Source organism: Lissotriton helveticus, chromosome 5_1, assembly GCF_964261635.1.
Source record: "Lissotriton helveticus chromosome 5_1, aLisHel1.1, whole genome shotgun sequence".
NCBI lineage: Eukaryota > Metazoa > Chordata > Amphibia > Caudata > Salamandridae > Lissotriton > Lissotriton helveticus.
Window position 1 is genome coordinate 75,719,329 of NC_136065.1, and position 13,757 is coordinate 75,733,085.

Genomic DNA, 13,757 nt, shown 5'->3' on the forward strand with positions numbered 1-13,757 from the left:
TCTTCTGTGTTCGATCATTATCGTGTCATCATCAATACATCTAAGTCACATAAATATAACCCATATTGCATTACAAATGCTATAGGTGTCACATTTGCGAAAGTTAAAACTATTGGCATTATAAATGACAAAGCAATTAATTTCGCTATTTTCAAAGCCAACACATAAATAAAAAATGTGTCATTTACAATACCAATAGCTCAAACTTTCCTTATGCGAGACCTATTGCATTGCAAATGCTTGTTATCTGATTGAAGTTAAGAAAACATTCCTGTCAAAGATCCCCACCCCCTTCTTTTCATGAAACTTTGCCGAAGCATTGTTTTGTGGAAAGGCAATTCGCAAATGTGGGCCACCTTTTTTTTTGCGTGCCAGAGCCTATATTTGATCCCAATCCAACCTTGCCTGCTTCACCCATAAAGCCCTACATACAATCTGTGCTACCTTGCGCATAAACTTAAGCTATCTGGAGGTACTAGACCATTGCCAAATGCTGAAACACTGTTGCTAGAACCTCTGACCTTTAAAAGGAACGATTCATGTCACACGCCTTCTCAGGACCAGAATATGGAACTCCTTACCCCAGCCTATGAACCAACAACTTGTTTGCAATCTTCAAAACGGAGATGAAAGACTTTCTCCTTCAAAGACATTTTATTCAATTACATCACAGATAACCTGTCTAGTGGGATGGTACTCACTCACCGCTATGGCCTAGCCTCTAAGACCATGGCCCTGAGATTAACAGCTCTGCCTCCATCTCTTACTATTTGGCAATCTGTTCACTGCCAGATATTCAGGGGCATGTAATGATGATGGGGGAGGGCCCTAGGCCCGCATATTAGGAGCAGCAAGTACGGACGCAGACACCAGGTGAGTGTGGTAAGAATGGTCGCGAGCACGTGCGCTCGGCCTCTTTTATTGGCAGCGTCATGTGACACCATGACGTCTGTGGTGGGTGGGTGTAGAGTATGTTACATCACACCGGAACACTAGAACGTGTCCACGCTAAGACACTACATCACTCCCCTTTTTAATCATTGAAAAGACCCAACTTCCGAATTCACATTAGGGGAAAGTAACATGTCTCAGGATGCAGTGAAGTGTTCAGTTCCGCCATGCTCTTCTGTCCGCCGCTGCTTGGAATTGGCAGATGGAGTTCAATCTGTTTCGGGGAACCTTAGTCCGCCTTGGCACCGGTTGGTGGTGCTCGATGGAAACAGTCTGTGGACGAGTGGGTAGCCCCTTTGTCCTCACAGTCTTTCTGTTGTTGACTTCCGTGGTAACGGGTGCGGGTGGAGTTCTTGTAGTTCGCCGTGGAATGATGGTTACGTACCAGTTTCGGCCTTGGACTCACTGTGGGGACCTACTTTGCACTGACTTCTTCTTCACTCTTAACTGTGGCAACGGCCACGTGGATTTACTTCCTTCCATTCTTAACTGTGGCAACGGCCACGGGGATATACTTCCTTCCATTCTTAACTGCGGCAATGGCCACGTGGAATATGCTTCCTTCCGCTCTAGCAGTGGCGGAGGTGCCACATGTCTCTCCTTTTCTTCCTTTCTTTTCACGGTGGCAGAGGTGCCACTCAGATCTCTCTTCTTCTTCCTTTCTTGTCACGGTGGCAGACGTGCCACTCAGATCTCTCCTCTTCTTCCTTTCTGTTTCACAGTGGCGGACGTGCCACACAGCTCTCTCCTCTTCTTCCTTTCTTTTCACAGTGGCAGACGTGCCACACAGCTCTCTCCTCTTCTTCCTTTCTTTTCACAGTGGCAAACGTGCCACTCGGATCTCTCCTCTTCTTCCTTTCTGTTTCGCGACATCACTTGGTCCAATCTTGCATCTTCTCTCTTGACCTGGCTCCAACATGCAGGGCGCGCCCGCTGCATGTGTACTCCTGGTTTGTCCCTGACAGGAACACTTCCTCCCTCTTCCTCAGCTTCCTGAGTTGGTGTCGCGAACCCTCTTCTCTAGATTCTTGTAGGTGACGTTCGTGGGATGGTGTTCACAGACCTTGACTAGGTTGAACGTCCTGGACCGTTTGGCGGTCCACTCCTGCTGATGTTTTGGCAGGCTTCTTCGGTCGTCCTGTCGGACTTGGTGCATTAGCACTTTCTGGTGTTATTTGAGGGGACCCGTCGCGGGTCATACTTGGTACGCGATCTTTCTGTGGATCGGCTTCTGGGGGGCGCCACGCTTAGTGGTCGTCTCCGGTAACTGTTCTGCACTGTGGCGTTACCTGTGCCCTTCTTCCATCTCGTGGGGGCTGTGCCTTGCCACGTGGCGCGTTATCTGCGCCCGTGGTTTTTCAAGGCTCTCGGACACTTGTTGTGTGTCGTTGGTACTTGCAGCTTTGGCTGGCGTCGATTTCTTGCTGCTTGGCTGACGTCCAGTACTCTGCTGCTTTGGACCGTTGGGTACTTGCTGCTTTGGCTGGCGTCAGGTGCTTGCTGCTTCGGACCGTTGGCGGGAGTAGTTGATGCTGCGGTGATCTCCTGTGGCCACTAGGAGTCGCTGCTCTCTCCGTCTTTTGATCGCGGCAGTCTTTTCCTTGATCGTTCCTCCAGTGCTTGGCAGTCGTTTTCTCCAGACGTTTCGTCCTTGCTTAGATGCTTGGAGAGGCGTTGGTGCCTCTTCCCACGTCACTGGAAGTGGCGTCTGCCGACTCCTTGCTGGTGCGTGTGGTTCCTTCCGTGCTTGTTTGCACACTTACTTGCTGCATGAGATTCAATTCTCCTTGTGGGCTTTGCTTAGTCCTTTACCCCTTGTTGCTGCTGCATTGCCTGGTGTTGTGCGATGCTTGTTTGTTTCTTATAGATGCAGGTGCACTCTCCTTCTTCGGCCACCAGATGGCGGTAGACTCCGGTTTGGTGGGTGCCTGCCTGGTGGCCCTTGTCTTCCTCATGTTGTGTACTCTACTGTTCGTCTCTCTCTCTGTGCACTGGGGGCTGGTGCTGGAGCAGCCGCTGGGAACCTGGCCCCACACTGCCTTCCTGGTGAGTCCCTTCCCTGCTATTGAGTTCTTTTGTGGGCAGGAGGGTGCAGGCATGAGGGCGAGGCAGTTCTGTGGTGTGCAGGCTCCGTGTCTCGCACACTTTGACGTTCACACTTTGACACCTCTTCGTTTATTCTGGCGGCGCTGGCCGCTTTCAGGCACTCTGCCCCTCACACGGAGCACACAATCCTCCCTCTTCCTGTGGCTGGTTAATCTTTGGCGGTATTGACCGCTCTGCCGGCACTCTGCTCCTCAAACGGAGCACTCAAGGAGGGGGCACCTTTTGTGTTGGCGGCGCGGCCGCTTCCCGGCACTTTGTTCCTGCCCACGGGGTGGGAGCACCTTAGATCGCGGCCGTACTGGCCGCATGCAGGCGCTTCCTCATTCTCCCGCTTTCCCTTCTCCGCCTGCGGAAGCCTCGGCAGTCCTCACGCGGGCGGGGGTTTGTGCTTCACTCCGGCGGGGAGCGGGTCTCTCCGGTCACTCCTCCCAGACGGGGGGCGCTCGAGGCAGGCCGCGGTTGGGCTCCGCCGGCTCTGCCGACTTGATTGTTCACTGGCCCAGCCGGTTCCACTTCCGCCGGTCTCCCGCCGCAGCAGCTTCTACTGGCACTTGCTGCGCGGCGGAGACCCGCCTTGCTTCTCGCAGGCCGCTGGTAGGCTCCGCTGGCTCTGCAATGTCTTTACTCGCTGGGGGTGCTGCCGGCAGGTCGCGGGTGGGCTCCGCTGGCGCTGCTGAGTCTTTCCTCGCTGGGGGTGCTGCCGGCAGGTCGCGGGTGGGCTCCGCTGGCGCTGCTGAGTCTTTCCTCGCTGGGGGTGCCGCCGGCAGGTCGCGGGTGGACTCCGCTGGCCCGGACCACGTTGCGAGGGGGGTCGGGAGACGGTTAGCTACTCCGCTCCCTCCCCCTCGTTGATTACGTTAATTGCGGGTTCGGCCGCACTCTCCCTCACGCAGTCGCTTGTCTCTGGGCCCCGCCGCTTACAGTCACACACGCGGCGGGGGCAGGGGATGACTCAGGCAGGCCGCGGGTAGGCTCCGCTGGTCCTGCTTATGATTGGGCACAGTTTATTTAAAGTCACTTCGCCCGTTGGGCTCACCTTCGGCCGACGGGCCTGTTGCTCTGTCGCGGCCTCCGCCCGGCCGGTACACCTCTCCGGGGGGTCACTGCTTCGCGGCCGTCTCAGGTGAGCTCTGGGCGGTCCGCTCATTCCTGGTGGCCCATGTTGGTGGCAGCTGACGCGGGTGGCTTCGGTCGGCTTGCTGTTAGCCTGTTAGTGGCTGCTGTGCTCCGACGTGCTCACCGGCTTCTCGGCTCGCTGCACCTTGCTGCAGGGGATGCCCTTCCGGCGGGCAACTCTCTCCCCCTTTTCCTCAGTGTAGGGTAGTGGCACGCATGGGTTGCACTACCGACCTCGTCGCCATTGTAATGATGATGGGGGAGGGCCCTAGGCCCGCATATTAGGAGCAGCAAGTACGGACGCAGACACCAGGTGAGTGTGGTAAGAATGGTCGCGAGCACGTGCGCTCGGCCTCTTTTATTGGCAGCGTCATGTGACACCATGACGTCTGTGGTGGGTGGGTGGAGTATGTTACATCACACCGGAACACTAGAACGTGTCCACGCTAAGACACTACATCGCAGATCTACTACTTCTGGCGCATCTCTGCTAATCAGCAGGGATGCGCCAGAAGAGTTGCAACGCATCTGCCCACTTGTGCGCCACCACTGATGCGCCGCATTTAGAATGCGGCGCACCGTGACACATGGATGGGCAGATGCGTGTCGCATACCCTGTCGGAAAGGCGGCGCATTGCTGGAGTTGCGTCGCAAGCGCGATGCAGATCCAGCAAGGCTCGAGGGTGCCCTATCCCTAACATGCTGCGTCAATCCTTACGCCTGCTTCAAGCAGGCGCAGGGTTTTGACGCAGCATTGCCTTAAAAGTGACTGAGTGAAATCTTGTAGATTTCACTCAGCCACTTTTAGGAGGCCCCCCCGCATCGGTATGCCTACATGTGGCGCAGGGCTGTCACGTTGTAAATACTCTGCAGCATGGCGCTGGCTTTGCGTCACAGCGGCGTAAAAGAGGCACAAGGGGCTTGTATATCTGCTCCTCTGTATCTTTGGACCTTATGTAACAACCTTGTGTAATACTCGGATTGTGTAATTTTGAACCTTCGTAGCAACCTATGTTTCACAGTAAAGCACCTTACCGAACGACCTTGGTGTATTCTGGGCTTTATGTAACGAGCTTTGTTTTATTTAAAGCGCTCTAGTATAAAAGTACAGACAGTATAGAGTAGACTGTAATTGTTTTTAGAAAAAATACCCGTGTGACCGTACACACCCCATCCGGGCTAACTATCTGCACCCGGGCAGCCCGCTCCCCCCGCCCGTGGACAGCACCACCGCCGCCCACGCAGCCCTGGGCCTCACTCCAGAGCTGCCCGCCCCACAGCTGAGGCTCCGCCGGCTCCGTGCGGCCCTGGTGCCACCGCCCGCGGAGAGGAGCTGCCCGGGCAGGCCGCAGCCTCCCCTGACCGCCCCAGGAAAGCCCAACCCACCCGGACCCGCCAGCGGTGTTTACACTCCGCAGAGGCACGCGCCTACTCCACAGCCAATCAGCAATGCCGAGCAGCGCGCTGTGATTGGTGCGGACGCTGGCAAACCTCCACTCCAAAGTCCACCTTACGAGCCCCGCCCATTCCCGATGACGCGCAGAACAGTTGAACCGCGGGATTGGCTGTCACCGACCCGGAAGTAGTTGGTGGCACGGGGACACAGATCATGCGTTAAATACCGATAACGGGCACTGGGCTGAGTGCACGGACGGGCCAGGTAAGAGGCGGGCAGGGGGTGTTCTTATCCCCTCCTCCGGCACTCCATCCTCCTCCACGCACGCTCCTTATGTATCCTCCTTATGCCTATCTACTTCCCACCCTCTTACACGATTTGTCTTCCTATTCACCTCCCTGCCCTCCACAATGTTTTATCTTTCTCCTCTATCCATCCGCCACCTTTCCATCCTCCACACACTATTCTTTTCCTCTGCACCTCTCTCTTCTCACCCCCACCTTCCCATCCTACTCGGGTCCCTCCCTTCCCGCATTAGTCCATATTCTCCATCCTCATACTTCTCAACATTCTGTGCCAAAAAGAAGTAGGATTTATTTTTTCATGTTTAAAACATGGGAGTTAGCAGAATGTGACATTACAGGAAATTACACCACATGACCTTTGACCTGTACGACCGTCTCATCACAACAGATAGCAAGCATCAAGTGACCTGTGAATCACAGATTACAGGAAGTGACAATATGTTTCGAACCCACTCATATGAAATATTGCTTGGAAAGAAGCAACGCGGGAGCATTACACCTACCAACACATCTCTTCGTTATCAAAGATACCATTAGCAAAAATTTAAAAATAAAGTTGGCAGCAAGGCAGTTTACCAGATTTTCCTATGTCTGCTTTTGAAAGTGCCAAAAACGTGATTGTGTAAAGAATCAAACACCTCAAGAGTGGATCCAAGGATATGGCATATACAGACGATAATATATTAACGCCATGCTTTCTATACGACTAAGATATGCACGCTACGTGAACAAATGTTATTCGATTCCCGTAGCCTGGAGACAGACTAATTCAAGAATATCTAGAAACTGGCGTTCAATGCAACTTCATGTGGTCGCCTTAAATATTGTGCTTGTCCCCCACTCCTTATGTTTTACCAGCTACAAATCTTTCAATCACTTCTCTCCCAGCCCTGCTCCCTCACCTACAGCTGTTTTGAAAACACAGGCCATTAGATCCATGCAAACAGAGTAACAAACTTGCAGTCCGGACTGGTGCAAGGAGAAGGCATAGTACAATTTTGCAGCCCACGTTCTCCTGTATGACCCTTTGCTCTTCAGAAGTACAATTATTTAAATTAACATTGTTACAGTGTATATATCTGCTTCACACAAAGGTGCAGGATAGGCAAAGTGTCCATAACAATGTTTATGCTTGAAATGTTGCCTCTTGGCGAGCGACTTAATGACAGGGACTATCCCCTTGATCAGAAATGAAGCACTCATTTTGCAAACTTTTTTTCCCCTAGCAGTTGGCAGTAGTAGACATAGAGGTACGCATCTCACCAGTTTCACTCGGTGAATGCTGTAGTACCCCAGAAATGGCTTCTCAGGCCAGTAGTGGTCCTACAGGTCTTCGAGCTACATGGTCCCCATCTACTTCACCCCTCAAAAAAACTGCACACTGCTTGTGAAATGAATGTAACACATAGTTTATATCCAGCATGTTAGAAGTAGGGTGCCTGGGACAAGCAATGAGAAAAGGTATTACTGTATTTTGAGAGTGGATGCGCCACTTGCGCATGGGTAGAGGGATTTGGGAGATTACTCATCATGGTATTTTGCCTGTAATAGCAGCTTGAGTGCCAGATTTTCTTAGGGTTTTTTGTGCGGAGGCATCTGAATGAGCAGTCTCGATGCCGAGTGTAGAACTCCTGGTTGCCTGAGATGGTTGTGTACCTTTGTGGGCGGATTCCATCCATGGATCATGTACTGCTTGGGCATTTCTGAATGACATGTCACCTTGACCTCTGCTCTCAAGTTCCAACGAGAACAAAAGAACGCATCTTATGATAGCCCGCTTACTCTGGAACAGATGCAGGGACCACAGAAGGTTCGAAGCTGGGAGTTGATAGGTGGGTCTGGTGGATTGATTATCTAACAGAGGGAGAGAGAGTGACGGAGGGCCATGATCCCATGCAAATGAGGGAACACCCTTTGGTGATATCACTAGAGCTGTATGTGGGCCAGTGCGATCTATATTACAGAAAGGGCTGCACAAGGGTCTGCAGCCCTTTCGGTAATACCAAAGTGCCCGGAGGGTGCGCAAAGCGGACGCATATGCCTGTTGCACCTCTGGGGCACTTTCCATAATACGGCCCCAGATAGTGCAAGGTTTGGGTCCACATCTCGTGCTGAGATGAAAGTATCAGAATTGGAAGGATTGCTGGTTAGCTGTGCTCCGATGGGAACCGAACATGGCCTCTGTCGGTCCTAGTGGATTTTGAACAGAATGGTACAGCAAATAGACTGCAAGTTCTCCATATTCTATGGTGTCTGCAAAGGGAACAGGCACAGCGGGTGGTGCCAGGACTGAAGTCTGCACTGGAGGCAGTACTGAACTCGATGCAGTTACAAGGGGCACTGACAATGCTGAGGGAGGGCCCACTATCAGAAGCTCGACTGCAAGCCAAATCTGAAGGAGTGCCAAAAGGAAACAGTGAAGTACTGAAAATGTGCAGCATGGCCTAGCTGAAAGCCTCTACTCGCTGCGATGTTGCAGTCAGACCTGGAAATTCAGGATGCTCCAGATCAGCTCTGATGAAGATTAGAAGCAAGACCAGGTGGCTCATTGACTCCCTCTGTGGAGTCCAAGAGAGGTGGGAAGGATCCATTTCCAGCTAGAACCACTTATGCCTCTTCTTGGACTGACCTGAAGACTTCAACTGCGACTAATTTGACGTTGGAACAGGACTTTCCTTTCCACATTGATCGGTTACAGCGTCAAATTTTCTGGGGTTTGGCAACATAAAACTTCGTCTTGCGATTCCGTATGAGCTTCAGATTTATTTGGGCGCAGGCATCTCATGCCCTGGGATTCTGCTCTTACCCAAGGCACCATTGACCTATGAAGTGAGGGTCTACCACAGATATGTTTGCAACAGCCCCTACATGGCTTGATCCCTGTTGACTTAAGAGGTGACATTTTCCCTTGCACACTGGAAAATTTTGGAAAAAAAGGCTCTGCAAGACCAAAGAGTAGCTCCTAATCTGCGTCTGTAGTAGCAGAAGGAAAGGAACTGTCAGTGTGTGTGGGTGGTATTTGTAAGCGTACAGCTCTGCTTGTCACTTCTGGAGTGAAACAACGTTGATGCTGAGCCACACAACACCCTAACCGTGAAGGTGCACTGCTTTAAACTTTCTGGATCCAGTCTGATGCCTGAATAATATTTAAAGGGTTGGGCAATCTGCAGTTAAAGTATACACCAGAAGTGCATTTTAGGCCAGCCGGAGATGGAAGCTAGTGCGTGCCTTTTCTTTCACCGGAACAGGAGGGGCTGTGGGAGACCTTGGCGTTGTAGTTTATCAATTTTTTATTGTAAAAGAAAAATGTTAGGAAATGTTTGTAGAATAAAAAAAAAAAAATGGTTTAGACAAAATAGGTCAGGAGCGAATAGCTTATCGAGTCCTGTAGTCCTTTGCATTCAAGTACTTGAAAGTTTTGCTGCTTTCCTTATAAATACAGGACTGCAAATCCCAAAATTTGAAGAATAGCAACAAATGTGCTACTTGCATCATATATAACAACTTGAAATAACCATTCTTCAGCTAATTAAAATGTAAAAGATCTTAATTTGGCCTGAGTACGAGTACCCTACATGTTCTGTTATTTGTCTTCTGTATGCATTCTGTGCCAAAAGTAATCCATTTTGACAAAGCCAATAGGGCCGTCAGTCTTTAAGGTGATAAACCACATTTATGTTTGCAACACATGTCAATATACATTTTGAATGCCTCTGTTTGCATATGTTGACACTATAAAGCTAGAACTTTTGACTTTTCCAATGCTTATTTACATTCTGGTACCTGTACTTCAATCATTCCATTAAAGAAGCGGAACTACAGGTCCAAGATGTTAACAAGTATTTGCAAAGCTAATAGGTCTGTGTTGGCTGCAAGCCTTTTGGCTTTGTCGGTGCTGGTTTTGTCCTGATTTTTGTGAAACTTTATTTCAAAGTAGCTGCTATGCCTCCTTTCATATAAAAAATACACTTCGGCTAAAATCAAAAATATTTTTGGGGCCTCGCGAAGCAGACTTTGTCATAGCAGTCCTTAGTACGGAAGGGAACTCCTTTGTGTTCTTTGTGAAGGAGCAGAATGAAGTCGCTTTCAGTGATGTTGGCAAGTGGCTGAAGTCTGTTAGTTCATTGTAGTGGCTGACAACTACAGAGTGGTAGATGAGGAGGATGGACTGAAAGCCCTCTACATAAGTATAATATATATCTAGTAAAATCAAAAGGTCTTGGCTAACATCAACACTGAAAAGGACCTGATCAAAATAACACAACGGAAGAAAAGGACTAAATCATCTTTTGAGGACCAATCTTGAACAACTCTGAAATCTTCTGTAACAAAGCAAACTGTACAACCCGAAACGCCAGATATACTTGTATTTCTTTTATCTAGGATGGCTTCTGGAACTGTGCTATTGTGGTACTTCTGTGTCAGAGCTGTCATTGTAGTCTATGGTTTGTCCTGGGGTGTGGGTTTTGCACAGCAAGCAAATGTACAAACCCTAAAGATGTGGGTTATGCGTGGGCACTGAGTCCGGGAATAGGCATTTTGTGTCTGGGTTGGTCTTACTATAATGTGGCGTCCTTGTTGTCTCTGGGTTTTGCTACCACAATGAAGTCCTTGACTTCACATTCGTCTGTGTGGGCGTTCTTCTGGCATTAAGCTCATGTTACTACATAAAGTAGCATGCAGTTCCTATTGTGAGTTGTAGGTTATTGTCTATGTTTGAGAGAACACACAGGGGCGCTCAATCAAAAACAGGAGAAAGGTTTCCTCCTTACGGAAAATGACCTTCACACACCCAGGCACTGGGTGTGGCCCAGGTTAATAATGTTAAGGGTCGCCTCATTGGAGTGTCTTGATTTGTTCTGATCCTAATAAAATCTTTGTTTCCATCACACCTCAGAATTACAAAAAAATGTGCTTCATTTTTCTTTCTTAACTGCTGAATATATGCAGTTCATTTGCAGTATTTACATTTTATTACAAAAAATGGACACACTACAGCCTTTCCTTTCATACACATGTATCCCAACAAGCTTGTCTTTACTTTTCTTTATCTGACTCCAAAGTGAAAGGAGTTTGTAAACACCAATCTCCATGTTAGAACATGTGGCGAATTGTTGAAAGACATAGTCAAGGCTTTGAGCTCTGTCTTTGAAGCTCAGCAAATTTGGCAAGACAAATACGGAATTCAAAGCCATCTTTATTTATTGTTTGGACTTTTGCAACCCACCAAAAATCGGCCACCAGTGGGAATTACTGTTCAAGTGTATGGTAACCATAGTGTACCCAGGGACTGTACGTTAATGTCTCATATGGACTGCGTCACTCCTTGTGCCAACCACTACTATGACAGAGTACAGCATGGCTGTAGCTCTTCCACGAGCAGCCTGGCTGTGCAGGTTTAGACTGTAAATTCAACCTGTCAAAATTAACCCTTTTTACAGGCATAAACCTTTTGTTTAAATATCACACTTACGGTAGGCCCTGTATTTAAAAGTAGGCTATTTAGAAGTCTAATATTTCACGTCCTTATAGTGAAAACGTGTAAAAGTTATTTTCATTGTAGCAAGACTGGCTGCTTCCTTAAGGAAATGCTGGATTACATTATAACACCATATGATGCTAATTTCGGCTTGCTAACAGCTAGAGAAATATTTCCAGGACGTTTTCATAGTTAAGCAAAATCCAATGTAATCGATTTTTGTCTAGCTATTACAGGAAAGTGATTTTAGAAACATGACTTTTTGCCTGTCTAAAGCCTCTGGAGGCCTTTCTGTAAGTATTCCCCTGTCAACTGGCAGGTTGCCCTGTGTTGTATGACAAAGGCGCATATGGTTAAACCACGAGTGCCTCTACCACATAGCCCGGACCACAAGTGCTTCTTAACCACGCATTCCTTTACCATGTAATTTTGTTGTAAAGTCATGAATGGTTAGTGGGTAGCATGGTTAAGAGCACCTATCCACGACCCCCCCTGCCCTAAGCCCTAAAATTCTAACCCCCCTACCGTGCCCCCTGCAATGAGGTCTAAAACCAATTCTGCCCTTAAAACTACCCCCTTCTTCCCTGAGGCCTAAAGCCCTGCCCCCCTACCATAAACGACCCCTCCCCAGAGCACTAAAACGTACCTCTCTCTGTCCATAAAACTACTCCAAACCCTTCCACTGCCCTGAGACCTAAAACCCTGCCCCAATTAAAACAAGCATAGCCAATAGGTCTCCCCTTTGGGTCCTTATAAGTATTTAGCCCTGAAGCACCTACGTTATCCTGGGTGCTACAACATCTACTGTTCTTAAATTGTTTGATACATTTCACCTTCAGACGGATGGTACTGAAACCCTAACTGCATGTGAGGAGGAAAAGAAAACTCATTTTGTAAGAGGCTGTGAAGTGTACATCTTGCTTATACAGCACCGAGGTACATATGCAGGCCACTGAAGTGGGGTCACGTGCAGTAACGGATGCTCTAGAAATAAAGACATAGAGTACAAAAAACCTATATTATCTGAGACGGAGGGAGGAGCGGCCAGGCACAGGACATAAACGACACAGCTGCAAATGCCACCTACTGGCACTGAGAGGGGACATTGGAGAAAGAACGGATGAAGAGAATAGAGGAGAGTACAGGAGAGTAGCGAGAGGTGAGATAGCAAAGAGGGAAAGGTCTGGAGAAGAAGAGAACTGATAGAGGCGAGATTAGGAAAGAAAATTACAGAAGGGTGAGAGGCAGTGGTGAATGAAGGAGGGGTAAGAATGGAATGACTGAGTGAAAGGAGGAGGGGAAAGGACGGGTGACAGATGGTGAATGGAAGAGAGCGAAGGCCGGGGATGGGGTGGGGCGAGACATAATAAAGAAGGGAGAGGAAGATGGGGAGAAATTGAAGGTGCAGGACGAGCGAGGAAGGGGGCGTCAGGCAGTGAAGTGAAAAGAAGACACATGGAATAGTAGAGAATGGAAGGAGAGAGGAGACCGTAAATGGCAAAGGAAAGACGACTTGGGGACTGTGAGGAGGTGTGAGAATTGAGTGGGAGTAGAAGGGGGAGCTAAAAGAGGAATGCAATTGCTGCAAGTCATGCAGGAATGGTCATCTTCGAATAGACCGCAATGGTGAAGGCTCTGTAATCATAAGAAGCATGCCTCGACTCGCTAGGCCGTGCCAATCACCTACATGTGATGGGAAAAGGATGCGCCAACTTGTAGTGTGGCAAGACGGCATCGCGTGAGGTACTTGCGACAGCATCAAAATTCCATTGCAGGCTTTATAATAGAACTAACGTAAGGGACTTGGAGATGGTACCTACGCCTAAAGAAAAACGTAAATGTTCCAAACAAAACTGCACATCTAAAAGTTTCAACAACTCCAAAAAGGAGCAGACCCTTGTCTCATTGAACTATTTTCATCTTGCATGACATTCTGAAACCGGGGGAGGGACCTCACCGCCAACAATGGCGGGCCCGTGAGTGTGGAGCTCCCCTGGCCTGGTGGCGTTCCAGGAGGCCCCCGCCCTTTTGAAGGCCGCTAGGCTGCCCCCTGTGAAGGTTCTGGACATCCAGGGGTGTCGGCAGAGACCCGATGCAAGGAAATATTTGTCGGTGCTGGCAAGTTTAATGGTACTCAATTGACCAACTTCGGAACGACGATTGCAGACTTGGCAGTGCATGGATTCACGTCGTACAGGTTCTATCGCTTAGGATATCAGTAATTGGTGTTTTTATTTAATGATTCACGGGACGGCTCTTTGAGATAAGCACTTGCATCTGACATCGGTGATTGTTTTGCAATCTTGCACGCACACACGATCTTAAACTAAATATAAAGACTGCTTGGTAGGTAGAAGAAGAGCAAAAGGGACGAAACGAAGGAAGAGACAGAAGGAAGTACAAC

General features: G+C 49.1%; 1 protein-coding gene across 1 annotated transcript in view; it reads left to right on the top strand.

The window, feature by feature from the left end:
• Window positions 1–5,716: 5,716 nt before the first annotated feature.
• MDC1 (mediator of DNA damage checkpoint 1) overlaps window positions 5,717–13,757 on the top strand; it is a 189,223-nt gene continuing 181,182 nt past the window's right edge. The window contains exon 1 of the mRNA XM_078641729.1: window positions 5,717–5,833. The gene's annotated coding sequence lies outside the window, so the exon portion shown is untranslated. The remainder of the gene's footprint in view (window positions 5,834–13,757) is intronic.